This window comes from Rattus norvegicus, chromosome 17 (assembly GCF_021556685.1).
Source record: "Rattus norvegicus strain SHRSP/BbbUtx chromosome 17, alternate assembly SHRSP_T2T, whole genome shotgun sequence".
Classification (NCBI taxonomy): Eukaryota; Metazoa; Chordata; class Mammalia; order Rodentia; family Muridae; genus Rattus; species Rattus norvegicus.
The window spans coordinates 69,575,879-69,594,144 of record NC_141550.1 but is presented as its reverse complement, the minus strand read 5'-3'; positions in this window follow the sequence as shown (position 1 = coordinate 69,594,144).

Here is an 18,266-nt window from a genome sequence, read left to right as displayed (position 1 = left end):
GAGAAAAAGAATAAGAAGGAGAAGGAGAAGGAGGAGAAGAAAATAGCTTTCTAATGGAACTTTCCTAAGACAATTCTAAATGATAAGTCCTCCCTCTCTGAGGCAATCATCATTGCAAGCAATCAAGTGTCTACTAAGCTGCATGTTTACACTGGCTTTAAAGCCTCCAATGTTAATTGGTTTATTGTTTAATGGACAGCAAACCACCAAAATGTTTGTTGCTCTACCAAGATGTAGATGTCTTTTGCTCAATAAATGTCTTGTCTTTGTCGACATTTCATGTGAAAATCTTTGGAAAACTTTTTTCATTGGTTTAAGGATGTCTTTTTCCTACTATTCTAGACAATTTTTAATGGAAGTTTAAAGAAAATCCAGAGATCCACATCTCAAGTAGTGTAATGTTGTATTTTGCACATTCTAATTTATCTACATTGTTTCCAGAGCTCCACTGAGATTGGCTGCTTTCTCTTTTACCTCCTTAAATAAATGGAGAAACAAGCATCGAAGCAAGCATTTTTTAGCACATATCAGTGGTTATTTTAAACCTATGACAAGTCATAATGTACAGACTATAACAGCCATCATACAGCTTCAATGAAACCGAAATCGAACAATACAGTGTTTAGGGATCGATTCTGTAATAAGGACAACAAAGAACAAAGGAAAGAATACAAAGTACAGGAGAGTGGAAGAGTGAATATCTTTGTGACATCATTAACACTTCCTTTATTGGTTTACATAGGGAGTTCTTAATGTGCATGCTACAATTATGCTTTAATACTTATATATAGTTTCCATATATGAGCTAATAATTGACTATTATGCATTCATACAATGGGCTGTGATTTATCAATTATAACACTGTAGGTAATTGTATTATTTATTTTCTACCATCTGTTTGTAAAAATTAATTAGAAAGAAGTAAGTCACCAAAGGTAGATTTTTGAGAGTCTAAATAGGAGATAGAAAGTGATGTCAGCTGTGTAATTATTAAAACATGAAGTTCTGGTGTATTAATCTTGATGTACACCATCTGAAAGGTCAAGATGCTAAGAAACTCTCTCATTATAAAAAGAAAATCTTCCAAGTGAACTAATCAGGGCTTCTCACTAGATGACAGGGATTGAAACCTTGACACAAATATGTTTTGACAGTAGTCAAGGGATTCAGAATAAGAGCCTATAATTTAATCAGCTAATTCCCTAAAAAAGATCCACAACCAGAAATAGTTTTGCAAAAGACGGTGCCAGCAAGGTGGGCAGTACATATAGGGTCGACCCAGACAATGAGCACATTTCAGAACATCCAAGTTTTATTTAGACAAGGGATGTACTCAAAAGTTAGTGAATCCGAACCAGTCTTTATAAGTACTGACAGTCTCATGTACCTTCACAGAGATTTTTAACCATTAGCAAGCAGGCCTCTGTGGGAGCTTAGCCACAGAAAGGAATAAGAATGGATCACTTTGTGCTGATGAAAATTTTCAAACTGTTTACCAAACCAAACACAGCCACATTTTAACTAAGCTCAATGACAAGCTGCCTGTGATCATAGCACGGGACCAGAAAGGGGAAAAATGTATCAAAAACACCAACTCATTTTAGCTGAAAATAGACACTTTGAAAATTTTACAATGATTCACATATGAATCAAAGGACTTAAGTATAGTCTGAAATTTTCTAATTCAAATAGGAAGATAATGTTCCTTTAATACCCCTTCTTAACATAATGTTGCTTTTTAAGAGCCCCAACGTCCATTTTAGACTCTTTTCTTTCACATTGTATGAAATGTAATTTTATCTTGCACCCAAGGAGCTAAGAAGAGGCTGAGGCTAAGAGAAGGTACAGTTCTCGTAAAGGTTGCTGCAAGCTGGGTCCCAGACACTCGCACTGGGTGCCACATGAGTGCCTCTAACTCCAGCTTGGTGGGTTCTGACTATTTCTGATCTCTGCTGCCATTGCACTCAGGTGCACAAACCCGCCCAAACACTGATACGCAGTAATTAAAAATAAAAGCAAAATTGAAAAACAACATCGGGAGGACAATATGCTAAGCTCCAATAGGATGGTGAATCAAACAAATAGAAGGTTGTTTAGAATTGTGTCCGCTCTCAATTTAGATCCTTTTCCAAGGTAAATTATACGTTGAAAAAGAACAAAGTTAAGAATTATATTATGCTGCCATTTATGTTAAAAGAGAACAGATATTAAATTTAGTATTTTTTCTTGGGGAGGGGGATACAAGTGCATATGTAAGGAGATGTATTAACCACAAACATCATTTTTGTCTAAGAAAAACGTTGACAAGGGGACATGAAGACTCTTAGCATTTCCTTCCAGTTCTTTTAATCTTACTTTCCTTTTAAAGGAGACTTAGCGCTTAGGGAGACGTGAGGACATAACCCAGGCAAAAGCTGAAGGCTTCCATGAGGAAGACAAACCAAATGCCAAATTAAATGGGAAAGATCCTATGACGGTGAACCATCCAGCAAGAACAGATACTCACACAGAATTTTCCAAGGTGGTGTTCGAAGAGACAGTATTAAAAGTCAAGAAGAGTGTGGAGGAAGCTGTTGGATATAATTAAAACTGACAGAGACAAGAGAACTTTGGACCAAACTGACTGTCAATGTTACCAGACAAACGGTGAGTGGTGAATCCATGAGGAAGTCGTGTAAGACTGAGCATTCCTATCTCAAAGACAATTCAATGCTGAGATGGCTCAAGAGCTCATTCTCACCTAAACCTTAGAAGTTTCATTTGGAGTGAGATTCTATTATAGGGCTTGAAATTTTCAAATTCTGTTACTTGTTGTTACATAAAACAATTTCCAAGTTTTTAATAGATATTTTTGTATTGATTAGTGTATTTTTATATATAGTTTATCCTATATCTTCTTGTCAAATCTTTGTGGAGTATACGTGTTTGGCTTTTTAGATATAGATTGTTACATGTGTGGGAATTTTTGAGCAAGGGGTATAAAAAACCCCAGAAAACTTTATTTAAATTTTTGAAGATCTCTGACTGTTAGTGGGGTACAGATGGGGACATGGGGACATATATTATTAATCCTCCGATGTCTGGCAATTTTTAAATCTCTCGGTTTTTATTGGATATTTTATTTATTTACATTTCAAATGTTATCCCCTTTGCCGGCTTCCCCTCCGGAAACTCCCTATCCAATCCCTCCTCCCCCTGCTTCTATGAAGGTGCTCCTCCACCTACTACCCACGCCTACCTCCCTGCCCTGGCATTACCCTACACTAGTGCATCAAGCCTTCACAAGAACAAAGACCTCTCCTCCTATTGATGTCCAAAAAGGCCATCCTCTGCTACGTATATGGTTGGAGCCATAGGTACTCTTTGGTTTATTTCTTGGGAGCTTTGGGAGCTCTGGGAGCTCTGGTTGGTTGGTATTGTTGTTCTTTCTACGGGGTTGCAAAGCCCCTTCAGCTCCTTCAGTCCTTTCTGTAATTCCTCAATTGGGGACCCAGTTCTCAGTCCAATGGTTGACTGCGAGCATCTGCCGCTATATTTATCGGGCTCTGGCAGAGCCTCTCAGGAGAGAGTTGTGTCAGGCACCTGTCAATGTGCACTTCTTGGCATCAGCAATAGTGTCTGGGTTTGGTGGTTGTATATGGGCTGGATCCCCAGGTGGGGCAGTCTCTGGATGGCCTTTCTTTCAATCTTTGCTCCATATTTTGTCTCTGTTTTTCCTTTTATGAGTATTTTGTTCCCCCTTCTAAGAAGGACTGAAGTCATGGTGAGAATGTAGCTGATGAAAAAAATGCTAAAATGACAAAAGAGTCTACAATCAGAAGAATACTGAACTGCATTACATTATGATATGAAATAGGAATGTTTATACATCTTTTCAGATTGTTTTCTAAGAAAAAGGCATAATTAAATGTAATCTAACGTATTTATCATGAGCTATTTTATAAAATACTGGGTGTGGGAACAAATAAAGGCACATCTCCTTTAAAGGTGTAAATAGACAAATAATTATGATACACTTTGCAAGTACTGTATTGCTGATACAATATCGGGGGAGTGATATCTATAATAAAACAGACAATGGTATGTTTTCTAAATTGTAACACCATATATATGTAAGTTATGACCAAGATAGAACTGAGGAATTGCTTCCAAGTCTTTTAGATTCCATTCTTTCTGTATAACTGCACGTTTGTAAGTTTGTGGGTATATTACATTTTAAAATCAAGATTCCCTTACTTTATCATATCACTGTGGGCCATAGACATGGGTGCAATAAGAAACAAATGGTTGCTATTCCACCTGTCAAAGAAACAATCAAATGTGTCCAGTGTGAGAATCTTAGGTAAACAAATCATGAACAGAGAACATGAGAAGACAGTGGGAATGGAGATATTTAAACCTGTAATCACTAGCCCAGTGCATTATATCTCAAAATTATTTTTAAAATGTTACAGTAAAAACAACCAAGCAAAAAACAGGAAACACTAAAAACTCATGGAATCTCTTTTCCTCCTGGGTCACGTGCTACACTGAAGTCCCGATTTGCTACATTTTATTTATTGCTTTTATCAATTTACCTCTTCTCTAACAAAGCTGAAACTCTAAGCCCAGAAAAACAGGACAACAAGAGCATTGTTCTAACATAAAATGGATTTGTTTTCAGTTCAATGATCAGCACCAATACAGGTCAATCATGTCTGCTTCAAAGTGTACAATTAAACCCAAAGTATAATTAGTAAATATCTGAGAAATACCTACTCACATAAAATGAGATTTTAGTAATCTGTACGCTTCAAAATCAGTCTAGTGTGGGCATAGAGTTCACCCCAAAACACAAGTTTATAAGGTCTGAGTGAAATAAGGCAGATTTTATACAAATATATTCTGTGATAATCCTTTCAATTATAATTCTGAAAATATGTAATGAAGAATATAAAATGTTAATACTAAAATTATGCCTTTAACATGTACATTAGAGGCATTTTCCTAAAGGGTAATATACAAAATTATTAGTATTCAAACCAACAGATTATAGTTAATATATGTTCATGATACTATTAAATTGTGGAAAATATTGGTATGAAAACATAATGTAGGATCACACATGGAATTTTTATTTTATTTTTTTAGAAGAAAAGGTGAATACAAATTCTATTCTTATCTCATAATGGACACATTCCTCTTTACAGGGACAGTTGGTAATCAGAACCTGGAGATTTTCACTACTGATGTGCTCGGCGCTGCACAGAAGTGCTGGACCAGCATTAGCCTCGGCTGCAGGAGATAGACCCCCTCAGTAATCTGCCGATTTTCCTGGAGCTTTGTCATAAACGTTGCTTGTCAGCAAGCAGTTTTCTTATCCTTGCCTGGCAGTTTGTACCTCTGAGCAGCCAGCCTATGGTGACTGTTCCCAAGAAAGGGAACCAGCACATCTCCTTGGCATCGCAGGATCTGACCTACTGCTTTAATTAAAATTTCTACAGAAGGAAAGAAAGAAACGACAGCTAATTTTTTCCTCCTTCCTTTCTCTGTTCTGCTTTTCCAGCCGCAAGCAGAATCAGCAGTGGGAGCCAATCAAAGCAAGCTATGAAATACTTATAGACTCTCACATGATTTAGAATGTTATCTGCACCTGAAGATCAGAAATGGGAGATTATCTTTAAAATTTATTTATAAGTAGGAATGTTTTCTTTACCTGTATTACGTGAGCCATGTATGTGTCTGGGGCTCTTGATGGTCGGAATGGGCACCAGTTCACCTGAACCTGGAGACGTAGTTAATGGGGAACAAACGGGAGAGTGCTGGGCACCAAATACGCTTAACCACAGAGTCATCTTTCCACCCAGGATGGCAGAACAAGTTCTCAATTTCATGGCAAGAAAATTTTACCGACTGTTTCCCCCCCTAGGACCTATTATAAATTAACAGAAGTAAACCACAGAGACTTACATTGGAGGAAGCTTTTATTTATCACATTACCAAGAGCCTGTTAATTTGCACAGATTTCCTTCAAGCCAGCCAATGCCTCTTACCCCACAACTTCCGAGGATGCAGCAGCAGATGAGCAAAAACTGTAATGGTTTTGATCTCCTTAGGACATCGGTGTTAGTGGGGAGCAATTTTAAAAGTAATTGACTATACTTTACCCAACACCAGGAGGGAGTCATTCTTACAGCCTAACTTTTCTGAGGCTCTTGTGGTTATTACCATTTGCTTCTGCTGTGTGGCCATGTGTTAGGTTTCTATCCCTCAGAGGCATTCACTGTCTCTCTGGTATTCAAAACACAGCATAAGAGTATCCTGGTGCTGGTAAGCGCCTGATGTTGACTTTTCTGACCCTTTCATATCAAGGGAAACCAAAGAGTTGTTTCTACCTTGACCTTGTTTCATAACCCTCTATACTTCAGATTGGGCACAAAACAAAGGGTATATTCCCTCTGATGATCTGTAAATTAATCAATGGGCCCAGTTTGTCCACTGAAGCTTTTATTGCATGATACAGATTCATTCATAAGCCACGGTCTGACTCAGTTTTCCTAAAATTGTCTACTCTGTTTATCGTGGATTTCCATAGTTTATATATTTTAATGAACATTGACTTTAAGTTTACTAAAAACAGGAGCATTGTCAGCTGACGTTGTAATGCAAGCATGCAGGAGGCTGAGAATGGAGTATGGTGACTTTTGAACATTCTGGGTTGTATAACAATATCCTTTCTCAACAAAATGGAAAATATAACAAATATTTCTATATTTTTGAATTTCTTGTTTGTTATAGCTGATAACATACTACATAAAATAAGCAATGTTAATCCAGACAGTGGCACATACCTTTAATCCTAGCACTCAGGGGGCATAGGAAGGTGGATTTCTGAGTTCAAGACCAGCCTGGGGCTGGAGAGATGGCTCAGCGGTTAAGAGCACTGGCTGCTCTTCCAGAGGTCCTGAGTTCAATTCCCAGCAACCACATGGTGGCTCACAACCATCTGTAAAGAGATCCAATGCCCTCTTCTGGTGTATCTGAACACAGCTACAGTGTACTTATATATAATAAATGAATAAATAAAAAAATTCAACTCCATAGGAAAAATTATTAAAAAAAAAAAAAAGACCAGCCTGATCTCCAGAGAGTGCCAGGGCAGCCTAGACTACCTAAAGAAATCCTGCCTTGAGAAACCAAACAATTAAATAGTAATAGCAACAGTAACAGTAGTAATAATAGTAACAACAATAAATAAATAAATCTTACTAATGTCCATATTCTATTGGTTTTTCTTTCTTTGTCTCCTCATGTATGTTTTCTGTCCAAGGTGCTAGGACAGATAAAACCTTAGGTTTTCCCACCATGTACATTGGTTTTTGTTGTGTTTTGTGTTTTATGATCAGGATAGTTTGTAGTGATAGTCAAGTGCTTAATAGAGTATCTCTCGACTGGAGTTTTCTGTTGCCTTTTGTTCTGACTAACATAATTAGGAGGAAGAACACAGTGTAAACAGGACATTCCTTGTACTTCAAATCCAGAATAGGAACAGTCAATGGGACTTCAAGCAGCTGACACTGACCTCAATCCTCTACCTGTGGTTGATTTTATCCCGGTTTTCTCCTTAATGTTGATCTCATTGTTCTTCTTTGCTGGTTTGTTTCGTTTTCTCTTTTCATACTAATTTTTAACATCCTAAAAATTAAATAAGATAAACACTATACCATAAAGAACCAAAATATTCATAAGAATTCTATCACCAACCTATAACATTTGTATTTACAGTGTAATAGCATTGTGATCGTTAATTTATTATAAACAATACTACTTCAGAAAAATACAAAAAAGTAGTTATTTTTAATGGCACTGTTCCCATTTTTGAGGGAAGCTGGACTCTTCATTCTCATGCTACTTTAAAACAAGAAAAATTCATAACATAATCCATTGGATTCTTAGGACAGACAGCTGCCATACAGGACAGACAGACTTGGGTGGGCTACCATCACTTATATCTGATTTTTTTTATCATTTTTTTTATTAACTTGAGTATTTCTTATATACATTTCGAGTGTTATTCCCTTTCCCGGTTTCCGGGCAAACATCCCCCTCCCCCCTCCCCTTCCTTATGGGTGTTCCCCTCCCAACCCTCCCCCCATTGCCGCCCTCCCCGCACCAGTCTAGTTCACTGGGGGTTCAGTCTTAGCAGAACCCAGAGCTTCCCCTTCCACTGGTGCTCTTACTAAGATGTTCATTGCTACCTATGGGGTCAGAGTCCAGGGTCAGTCCATGTATAGTCTTTAGGTAGTGGCTTAGTCCCTGGAAGCTCTGGTTGCTTGGCATTGTTGTACTTTTGGGGTCTCGAGCCCCTTTAAGCTCTTCCAGTTCTTTCTCTGATTCCTTCAACGGGGGACCTATTCTCAGTTCAGTGGTTTGCTGCTGGCATTCGCCTCTGTATTTGCTGTATTCTGGCTGTGTCTCTCAGGAGCGATCTACATCTGGCTCCTGTCGGTCTGCACTTCTTTGCTTCATCCATCTTGTCTAATTGGGTGGCTGTATATGTATGGGCCACATGTGGGGCAGGCTCTGAATGGGTGTTCCTTCAGTCTCTGTTTTAATCTTTGCCTCTCCCTTCCCTGCCAAGGGTATTCTTTTTCCTCATTCAAAGAAGGAGTGAAGCATTCACATTTTGATCATCCATCTTGAGTTTCGTTTGTTCTAGGGATCTAGGGTAATTCAAGCATTTGGGCTAATAGCCACTTATCAATGAGTGCATACCATGTATGTCTTTCTGTGATTGGGTTAGCTCACTCAGGATGATATTTTCCAGTTCCAACCATTTGCCTACGAATTTCATAAAGTCATTGTTTTTGATAGCTGAGTAATATTCCATTGTGTAGATGTACCACATTTTCTGTATCCATTCCTCTGTTGAAGGGCATCTGGGTTCTTTCCATTTTCTGGCTATTATAAATAAGGCTGCGATGAACATAGTGGAGCACGTGTCTCTTTTATATGTTGAGGCATCTTTTGGGTATATGCCCAAGAGAGGTATAGCTGGATCCTCAGGCAGTTCAATGTCCAATTTTCTGAGGAACCTCCAGACTGATTTCCAGAATGGTTTTACCAATCTGCAATCCCACCAACAATGGAGGAGTGTTCCTCTATCTCCACATCCTCGCCAGCATCTGCTGTCACCTGAGATTTTGATCTTAGCCAATCGCACTGGTGTGAGGTGAAATCTCAGGGTTGTTTTGATTTGCATTTCCCTTATGACTAAAGATGTTGAACATTTCTTTAGGTGTTTCTCAGCCATTCGGCATTCCTCAGCTGTGAATTCTTTGTTTAGCTCTGAACCCCATTTTTTAATAGGGTTATTTGTTTCCCTGCGGTCTAACTTCTTGAGTTCTTTGTATATTTTGGATATAAGGCCTCTATCTGTTGTAGGATTGGTAAAGATCTTTTCCCAATCTGTTGGTTGCCGTTTTGTCCTAACCACAGTGTCCTTTGCCTTACAGAAGCTTTGCAGTTTTATGAGATCCCATTTGTCGATTCTTGATCTTAGAGCATAAGCCATTGGTGTTTTGTTCAGGAAATTTTTTCCAGTGCCCATGTGTTCCAGATGCTTCCCTAGTTTTTCTTCTATCAGTTTGAGTGTGTCTGGTTTGATGTGGAGGTCCTTGATCCACTTGGACTTAAGCTTTGTACAGGGTGATAAGCATGGATCGATCTGCATTCTTCTACATGTTGACCTCCAGTTGAACCAGCACCATTTGCTGAAAATGCTATCTTTTTTCCATTGGATGGTTTTGGCTCCTTTGTCAAAAATCAAGTGCCCATAGGTGTGTGGGTTCATTTCTGGGTCTTCAATTCTGTTCCACTGGTCTATCTGTCTGTCTCTGTACCAATACCATGCAGTTTTTATCACTATTGCTCTGTAATACTGCTTGAGTTCAGGGATAGTGATTCCCCCTGAAGTCCTTTTATTGTTGAGGATAGCTTTAGCTATCCTGGGTTTTTTGTTATTCCAGATGAATTTGCAAATTGTTCTGTCTAACTCTTTGAAGAATTGGATTGGTATTTTGATGGGGATTGCATTGAATCTGTAGATTGCTTTTGGTAAAATGGCCATTTTTACTATATTAATCCTGCCAATCCATGAGCATGGGAGATCTTTCCATCTTCTGAGGTCTTCTTCAATTTCTTTCCTCAGTGTCTTGAAGTTCTTATTGTACAGATCTTTTACTTGCTTGGTTAAAGTCACACCGAGGTACTTTATATTATTTGGGTCTATTATGAAGGGTGTCGTTTCCCTAATTTCTTTCTCGGCTTGTTTCTCTTTTGTATAGAGGAAGGCAACTGATTTATTTGAGTTAATTTTATACCCAGCCACTTTGCTGAAGTTGTTTATCAGCTTTAGTAGTTCTCTGGTGGAACTTTTGGGATCACTTAAATATACTATCATGTCATCTGCAAATAGTGATATTTTGACCTCTTCTTTTCCGATCTGTATCCCATTGATCTCCTTTTGTTGTCTGATTGCTCTGGCTAGAACTTCAAGAACTATATTGAATAAGTAGGGAGAGAGTGGGCAGCCTTGTCTAGTCCCTGATTTTAGTGGGATTGCTTCAAGTTTCTCTCCATTTAGTTTAATGTTAGCAACTGGTTTGCTGTATATGGCTTTTACTATGTTTAGGTATGGGCCTTGAATTCCTATTCTTTCCAAGACTTTTATCATGAAGGGGTTTTGAATTTTGTCAAATGCTTTCTCAGCATCTAATGAAATGATCATGTGGTTCTGTTCTTTCAGTTTGTTTATATAATGGATCACGTTGATGGTTTTCCATATATTAAACCATCCCTGCATGCCTGGGATGAAGCCTACTTGATCATGGTGGATGATTGTTTTGATGTGCTCTTGAATTCGGTTTGCCAGAATTTTATTGAGTATTTTTGCGTTGATATTCATAAGGGAAATTGGTCTGAAGTTCTCTTTCTTTGTTGTGTCTTTGTGTGGTTTAGGTATAAGAGTAATTGTGGCTTCGTAGAAGGAATTCGGTAGGGCTCCATCTGTTTCAATTTTGTGGAATAGTTTGGATAATATTGGTATGAGGTCTTCTATGAAGGTTTGATAGAATTCTGCACTAAACCCGTCTGGACCTGGACTCTTTTTGGTTGGAGACCTTTAATGACTGCTTCTATTTCCTTAGGAGTTATGGGGTTGTTTAATTGGTTTATCTGTTCCTGATTTAACTTCGATACCTGGTATCTGTCTAGGAAATTGTCCATTTCCTTAAGATTTTCAAATTTTGTTGAATATAGGTTTTTATAGTAAGATCTGATGATTTTTTGAATTTCCTCTGAATCTGTAGTTATGTCTCCCTTTTCATTTCTGATTTTGTTAATTTGGACACACTCTCTGTGTCCTCTCGTTAGTCTGGGTAAGGGTTTATCTATCTTGTTGATTTTCTCAAAGAACCAACTTTTGGTTCTGTTGATTCTTTCTATGGTCCTTTTTGTTTCTACTTGGTTGATTTCAGCTCTGAGTTTGATTATTTCCTGCCTTCTGCTCCTCCTGGGTGTATTTGCTTCTTTTTGTTCTAGAGCTTTTAGGTGTGCTGTCAAGCTGCTGACATATGCTCTTTCCTGTTTCTTTCTGCAGGCCCTCAGCGCTATGAGTTTTCCTCTTAGCACAGCTTTCATTGTGTCCCATAAGTTTGAGTATGTTGTATCTTCATTTTCATTAAATTCTAAAAAGTTTTTAATTTCTTTCTTTATTTCTTCCTTGACCAGGTTATCATTGAGTAGAGCATTGTTCAATTTCCACGTATATGTGGGCATTCTTCCCTTATTGTTATTGAAGACCAGTTTTAGGCCGTGGTGGTCCGATAGCACGCATGGGATTATTTCTATCTTTCTGTACCTGTTGAGGCCCGTTTTTTGACCAATTATATGGTCAATTTTGGAGAAAGTACCATGAGGAGCTGAGAAGAAGGTATATCCTTTTGCTTTAGGATAGTATGTTCTATAAATATCCGTTAAGTCCATTTGGCTCATGACTTCTCTTAGTCTGTCGACATCACTGTTTAATTTCTGTTTCCATGATCTGTCCATTGATGAGAGTGGGGTGTTGAAATCTCCCACTATTATTGTGTGAGGTGCAATGTGTGTTTTGAGCTTTAGTAAGGTTTCTTTTACATATGTAGGTGCCCTTGTATTTGGGGCATAGATATTTAGGATTGAGAGTTCATCTTGGTGGATTTTTCCTTTGATGAATATGAAGTGTCCTTCCTTATCTTTTTTGATGACTTTTAGTTGAAAATTGATTTTATTTGATATTTGAATGGCTACTCCAGCTTGCTTCTTCTGACCATTTGCTTGGAAAGTTGTTTTCGAGCCTTTCACTCTGAGGTAGTGTCTGTCTTTGTCTCTGAGGTGTGTTTCCTGTAGGCAGCAGAATGCAGGGTCCTCATTGCGTATCCAGTTTGTTAATCTATGTCTTTTTATTGGGGAGTTGAGGCCATTGATATTGAGAGATATTAAGGAATAGTGATTATTGTTTCCCTTTATATTCATATTTGGATGTGAGGTTATGTTTGTGTGCTTTCATTCTCTTTGTTTTGTTGCCAAGACGATTAGTTTCTTGCTTCTTCTAGGGTATAGCTTGCCTCCTTATGTTGGGCTTTACCATTTATTATCCTTTGTAGTGCTGGATTTGTAGAAAGATATTGTGTAAATTTGGTTTTGTCATGGAATATCTTGGTTTCTCCATCAATGTTAATTGAGAGTTTTGCTGGATACAGTAACCTGGGCTGGCATTTGTGTTCTCTTAGGGTCTGTATGACATCAGTACAGGATCTTCTGGCCTTCATAGTTTCTGGCGAGAAGTCTGGTGTGATTCTGATAGGTCTCCCTTTATATGTTACTTGACCTTTTTCCCTTACTGCTTTTAATATTCTTTCTTTATTTTGTGCGTTTGGTGTTTTGACAATTATGTGACGGGAGGTGTTTCTTTTCTGGTCCAATCTATTTGGAGTTCTGTAGGCTTCTTGTATGTCTATGGGTATCTCTTTTTTTAGGTTAGGGAAGTTTTCTTCTATGATTTTGTTGAAGATATTTACTGGTCCTTTGAGCTGGGAGTCTTCACTCTCTTCTATACCTATTATCCTTAGGTTTGATCTTCTCATTGAGTCCTGGATTTCCTGTATGTTTTGGACCAGTAGATTTTTCCGCTTTACATTATCTTTGACAGTTGAGTCAATGATTTCTATGGAATATTCTGCTCCTGAGATTCTCTCTTCCATCTCTTGTATTCTGTTGGTGAAGCTTGTATCTACAGCTCCTTGTCTCTTCTTTTGGTTTTCTATATCCAGGGTTGTTTCCATGTGTTCTTTCTTGATTGCTTCTATTTCCATTTTTAATTCCTTCAACTGTTTGATTGTGTTTTCCTGGAATTCTTTCAGGGATTTTTGCGATTCCTCTCTGTAGGCTTCTACTTGTTTATTAATGTTTTCCTGTGTTTCCCTAAGTGTGTTCATGTCTTTCTTGAAGTCCTCCAGCATCATGATCTAATATGATTTTGAAACTAGATCTTGCTTTTCTGGTGTGTTTGGATATTCCATGTTTGTTTTGGTGGGAGAATTGGGCTCCGATGATGGCATGTAGTCTTGGTTTCTGTTGCTTGGGTTCCTGTGCTTGCCTTTAGCCATCAGATTATCTCTAGTGTTACTTTGTTCTGCTATTTCTGACAGTGGCTAGACTGTCCTATAAGCCTGTGTGTCAGGAGTGCTGTAGACCTGTTTTCCTCTCTTTCAGTCAGTTATGGCGACAGAGTGTTCTGCTTTCGGGCGTGTAGTTTTTCCTCTCTACAGGTCTTCAGCTGTTCCTGTGGGCCTGTGTCTTGAGTTCACCAGGCAGCTTTCTTGCAGTAGAAAATTTGGTCTTACCTGTGGTCCTGAGGCTCAAGTTCGCTTGTGGGGTGCTACCCACGGGCTCTCTGCAGAGGCAGCAACCAGGAAGACCTGTGCCGCCCCTTCCGGGAGCTTCAGTGCACCAGGGTTCCAGATGGTCTTTGGCTTTTTCCTCTGGCGTCCGAGATGTGTGTGTAGGGAGCAGTCTCTTCTGGTTTCCCAGGCTTGTCTGCCTCTCTGAAGGTTTAGCTCTCCCTCCCACGGGATTTGGGTGCAGAGAACTGTTTATCCGGTCTGTTTCTATCAGGTTCCGGCGGTGTCTCAGGCAGGTGTCCTGCCGCTCCTGGGCCCTCCCCCACGGGAGCCCAGAGGCCTTATACAGTTTCCTCTTGGGCCCGGGATGTGGGCAGGGGTGAGCAGTGTTGGTAGTCTCTTCCGCTCTTCAGCCTCAGGAGTGCCCACCTGACCAGGCGGTTGGGTCTCTCTCTCACCGGGTCTGGGAGCAGAGAGCTGCTGCGGGCCAGGATCCGCGCCTATATCTGATTTTTTATCCACCCCTTCAGTGACTGAGTTCCTTCATGTTCTGCTTTTAAAGAGAAAACGAGCAATGGAGAAATGGTTCAGTAGTGCAAGTCTTTGGTGCTCTTGTTAAGGACCAGATTCCAGCATCTATACAGTGACTCAAAATGATCTGTAATTGTTGCAGAAATCAACATCCTTTTCAGGTCATTGTGGGGACCACACACACCGTGTTCACATAAATTAAAAGTAAGTAAAATAGAGTACACTCAATACAGACAGTAAATGTTCATAGAATTGACCGTTATCCTTTATTCCCGTACCTTTGAAAGAATATCTTAACTTTTAGGATTATTATTTATGGGTGATTTGATTATCTCTCTTATTTATTTATATATCCAATCATTTATATCAGTGTTTTCGTAAGTATTTATCATGATCTCTTCTTTGTTCTCTAATATTATTTTGTGGGTTTTGTTACACAAATTGTTCTAGGTTTTCCTAACAGTGAATCTTTCAGTTGGCTGTTGGGATGGGTCAAAACACTCTGATTGCTTTTTGCTTCAATCTGGATTTTTAAAAGTTGTTTATTAGATATATTTCTTTACTTACATTTCAAATGTTTTTACCTTTCCTGGTTTCCTGTCCATAAGCCCCCATCCCCCCCTATACTGTGTCCCCCCATACATTCCTCTTACTGCCTCAATCTGGATTTTAGTACACAAGTTTTCCTTCTTTCAACTGCTATAAGATGTTCCTGATATATTTTGTGTGTTTCCAACCCAGCCCTTGGCACAGTCATTTCCCTAAGGACTCCTAATTCTCTTACCAAAGGATGGTATTAATATCTATGGCCTGAGCCTCTGAAATACTACTGAGCCATCTCAGTTAACAAGGCAGGGAAATGCATGTGGATTCTAGATAACATATATTCAAACATTTAAAAATATTTCATATGTTCTAATTTGTGTTGATATTAAGTAATTTCAGATCAACCTCTGTCTTCAGGTCTACTCAATATAATATGTGTTCTGGCTGTAAATGTGGTATATGTTACATTGTCTATGGGGGGAGGGCGGCAATGGGGGGAGGGTTGGGAGGGGAACACCCATAAGGAAGGGGAGGGGGGAGGGGGATGTTTGCCCGGAAACCGGGAAAGGGAATAACACTCGAAATGTATATAAGAAATACTCAAGTTAATAAAAAAAAAAATGCCTAAAAAAAAAAAAAAAACATTGTTTGAACAAAACACCTTCCTTTAACAAGTAAGCAGACCTGTGGTTATATACATAACTCTAAAATACTTAAAAGCAGGCTTAGGTACATGATACAGAAGCTAATATATAATATTTGACTAACATGGATTCAACAGTAGCAAGATTATTGAATGGCAAACACTTCTATGGACAATGCTACAGACAAAAGGGTCATAATAGCTATCTTTGAAGCTCTTTCATAAATGAAAGGGAAGAAGGTATCATTAACTTCTCTAACATTATGGGTATGACTTGACTCCAACACTTACCCTGACAACATCCCAGATATTAGGTTGAAGTTATGCAAAAATTAGGAGCCAAACTTTAGAGGTCTGGACTTTCTGCCTGCATCAGTGATTCAGACTGTGCATAAAAGGATTCAACTTCCTTCTGTGTTTGGTTAGGAAAAATCTACTAAGCTTGTCAGATACCGATGTACCTAAAGAATGGCCTTCACATAGTTTCTATTAATTTAGATTTCTAACAGGTGGAAAACATTGGATTTCTATTTTCTAATAATGACACAAGGTACCCAAGGAAAGAACTTCCTATTATATTTAACAACCAAATATGCATACACATAGTCCTACAGTGTGTGTGTGTGTGTGTCTGTTGTGCATAAACGTTTTATTTTCCTAGTTATTTTAATTTCTTATAGTCTCATTTATATTTTAAATGTGACTTTTCTTAATACATTCTGATACCAGCCTTGCTGTTCAGTATGAATAAAGAAAATGTGGCACATATACCCAATGCAATTTTAGTCAGACTTAATAAAAAATGGAATTATAACTTTTTTAGAAAAATGTATGTAACTTGAGAACACTATTAAATGAAATAATAGAGACCCAAAATCCTTGTGTGTTTGTGGTTTTGTTTTCAGTGTGTGTGTGTGTGTGTGTGTGTGTGTGTGTGTGTGTGTGTGTGTGAAAATATGTGGGCATGTGTATGTATATATGTGTGTATATGTGTTTGAATGCATGTGTGTTCATGTGTGTGTATGCATGTATTTAACACTAGCAAGGCAGGGTATGTGGCTTATGGATAGGAAATCACATTCTATTTCCTGGGGAAAATAAATTGACTTCAGTGATGTGCTCTTGGGGCATCATGGAACGAGGTTCAATGCATACATCTCAACTCAAGGCTTTCTGAACAGAAACATCAGTATGGATTGGAATCCCACACTCACACAGGACAACAACAATTTTCTTTTCTTTTGTGAATTACTGAGAGAAATCTTTTTTTCTACACAAAGAGCCTGCAAACCCTTCTCTGTGTCCTTAACAAGGTCCTAATTGTCATCTTCCTGGCATGCTTTTCTTTTCTGATTCCAGGTCACCCAGGTCACCCAGGTCTCCCAGGTCTCCTCCCAGGTCTCCCAGGTCTCCCAGGTCTCCCAGGTCGTCTCCCAGGTCGTCTCCCAGGTCTCCCAGGTCTCCCAGGTCTCCCAGGTCTCCCAGGTCTCCCAGTTCTCCCAGGTCTCCCAGGTCACCCAGGTCTCCCAGGTCTCCCAGGTCTCCTCCCAGGTCTCCCAGGTCTCCCAGGTCTCCTCCCAGGTCTCCCAGGTCTCCCAGGTCTCCCAGGTCGTCTCCCAGGTCTCCCAGGTCTCCCAGGTCTCCCAGGTCTCCCAGGTCTCCCAGGTCTCCCAGGTCACCCAGGTCTCCCAGGTCTCCCAGGTCTCCCAGGTCTCCTCCCAGGTCTCCCAGGTCTCCCAGGTCTCCCAGGTCTCCTCCCAGGTCTCCTCCCAGGTCTCCCAGGTCTCCCAGGTCACCCAGGTCTCCCAGGTCTCCCAGGTCTCCCAGGTCACCCAGGTCTCCCAGGTCACCCAGGTCTCCCTTTCCACGCAAATTGCATCATTTTTGCTGTCTTTTCCTCTCTACTCCATGGCTACTGAAACCAAGAACTTTGAGTCACCAGGGACAGTAAATGCCTAAGAGGCAGCTGAAGCGACAGGGATCATCACATCCTCTCTTTGTTTCCTGTCTAGGTTTTGTCTTTAGGGATTTCCCTGTTTATGCCAAGTTTCCCCTTTTTTTTTTAATTCAGAAGGCTTTTTATGATATTTTATCTGACAATTCGAGATGTTCTGTAGCAGGAGTCCTTTCCAGAGTATTTTCTCTGCTGTATTGTTTCGGGATACAATTGATTTTATTTTTAAACTAATAACATAAATTATTGCCCAGCAACTCTCTGACATGTGAAAACAGAACAGACACAGAGAAGTGAGGTGGGCTCCTGCTGATTCTACATTTAAACGGTTCTTTTAAAAAAAGGGTTTGTTTATTATGTATACTGCTTACCACCAGCATGTATGCTTACAGGCCAGAAGAAGGCAATAGATCTCATTATAGATGGTTGTGAGTCACCATGTGGAAGCTGGGAAGTGAACTCAGGACCTTGGAAGAACAGTCAGTGCTCTTTATCTCTGAGCCTTCTCTCCAGCCCCATTTATAAGTTTCTAAACTTAACTCCACATGTTTTTGCTGCGACTTCAACTTTTGTATAACCTGGTGACTTTTTTTATTGGATATTTCTTAATTTACACTTCAAATGTTATCCCCTTTCCTGGTTTCCCTTCTATAACCCCTGTATACAATCCCCC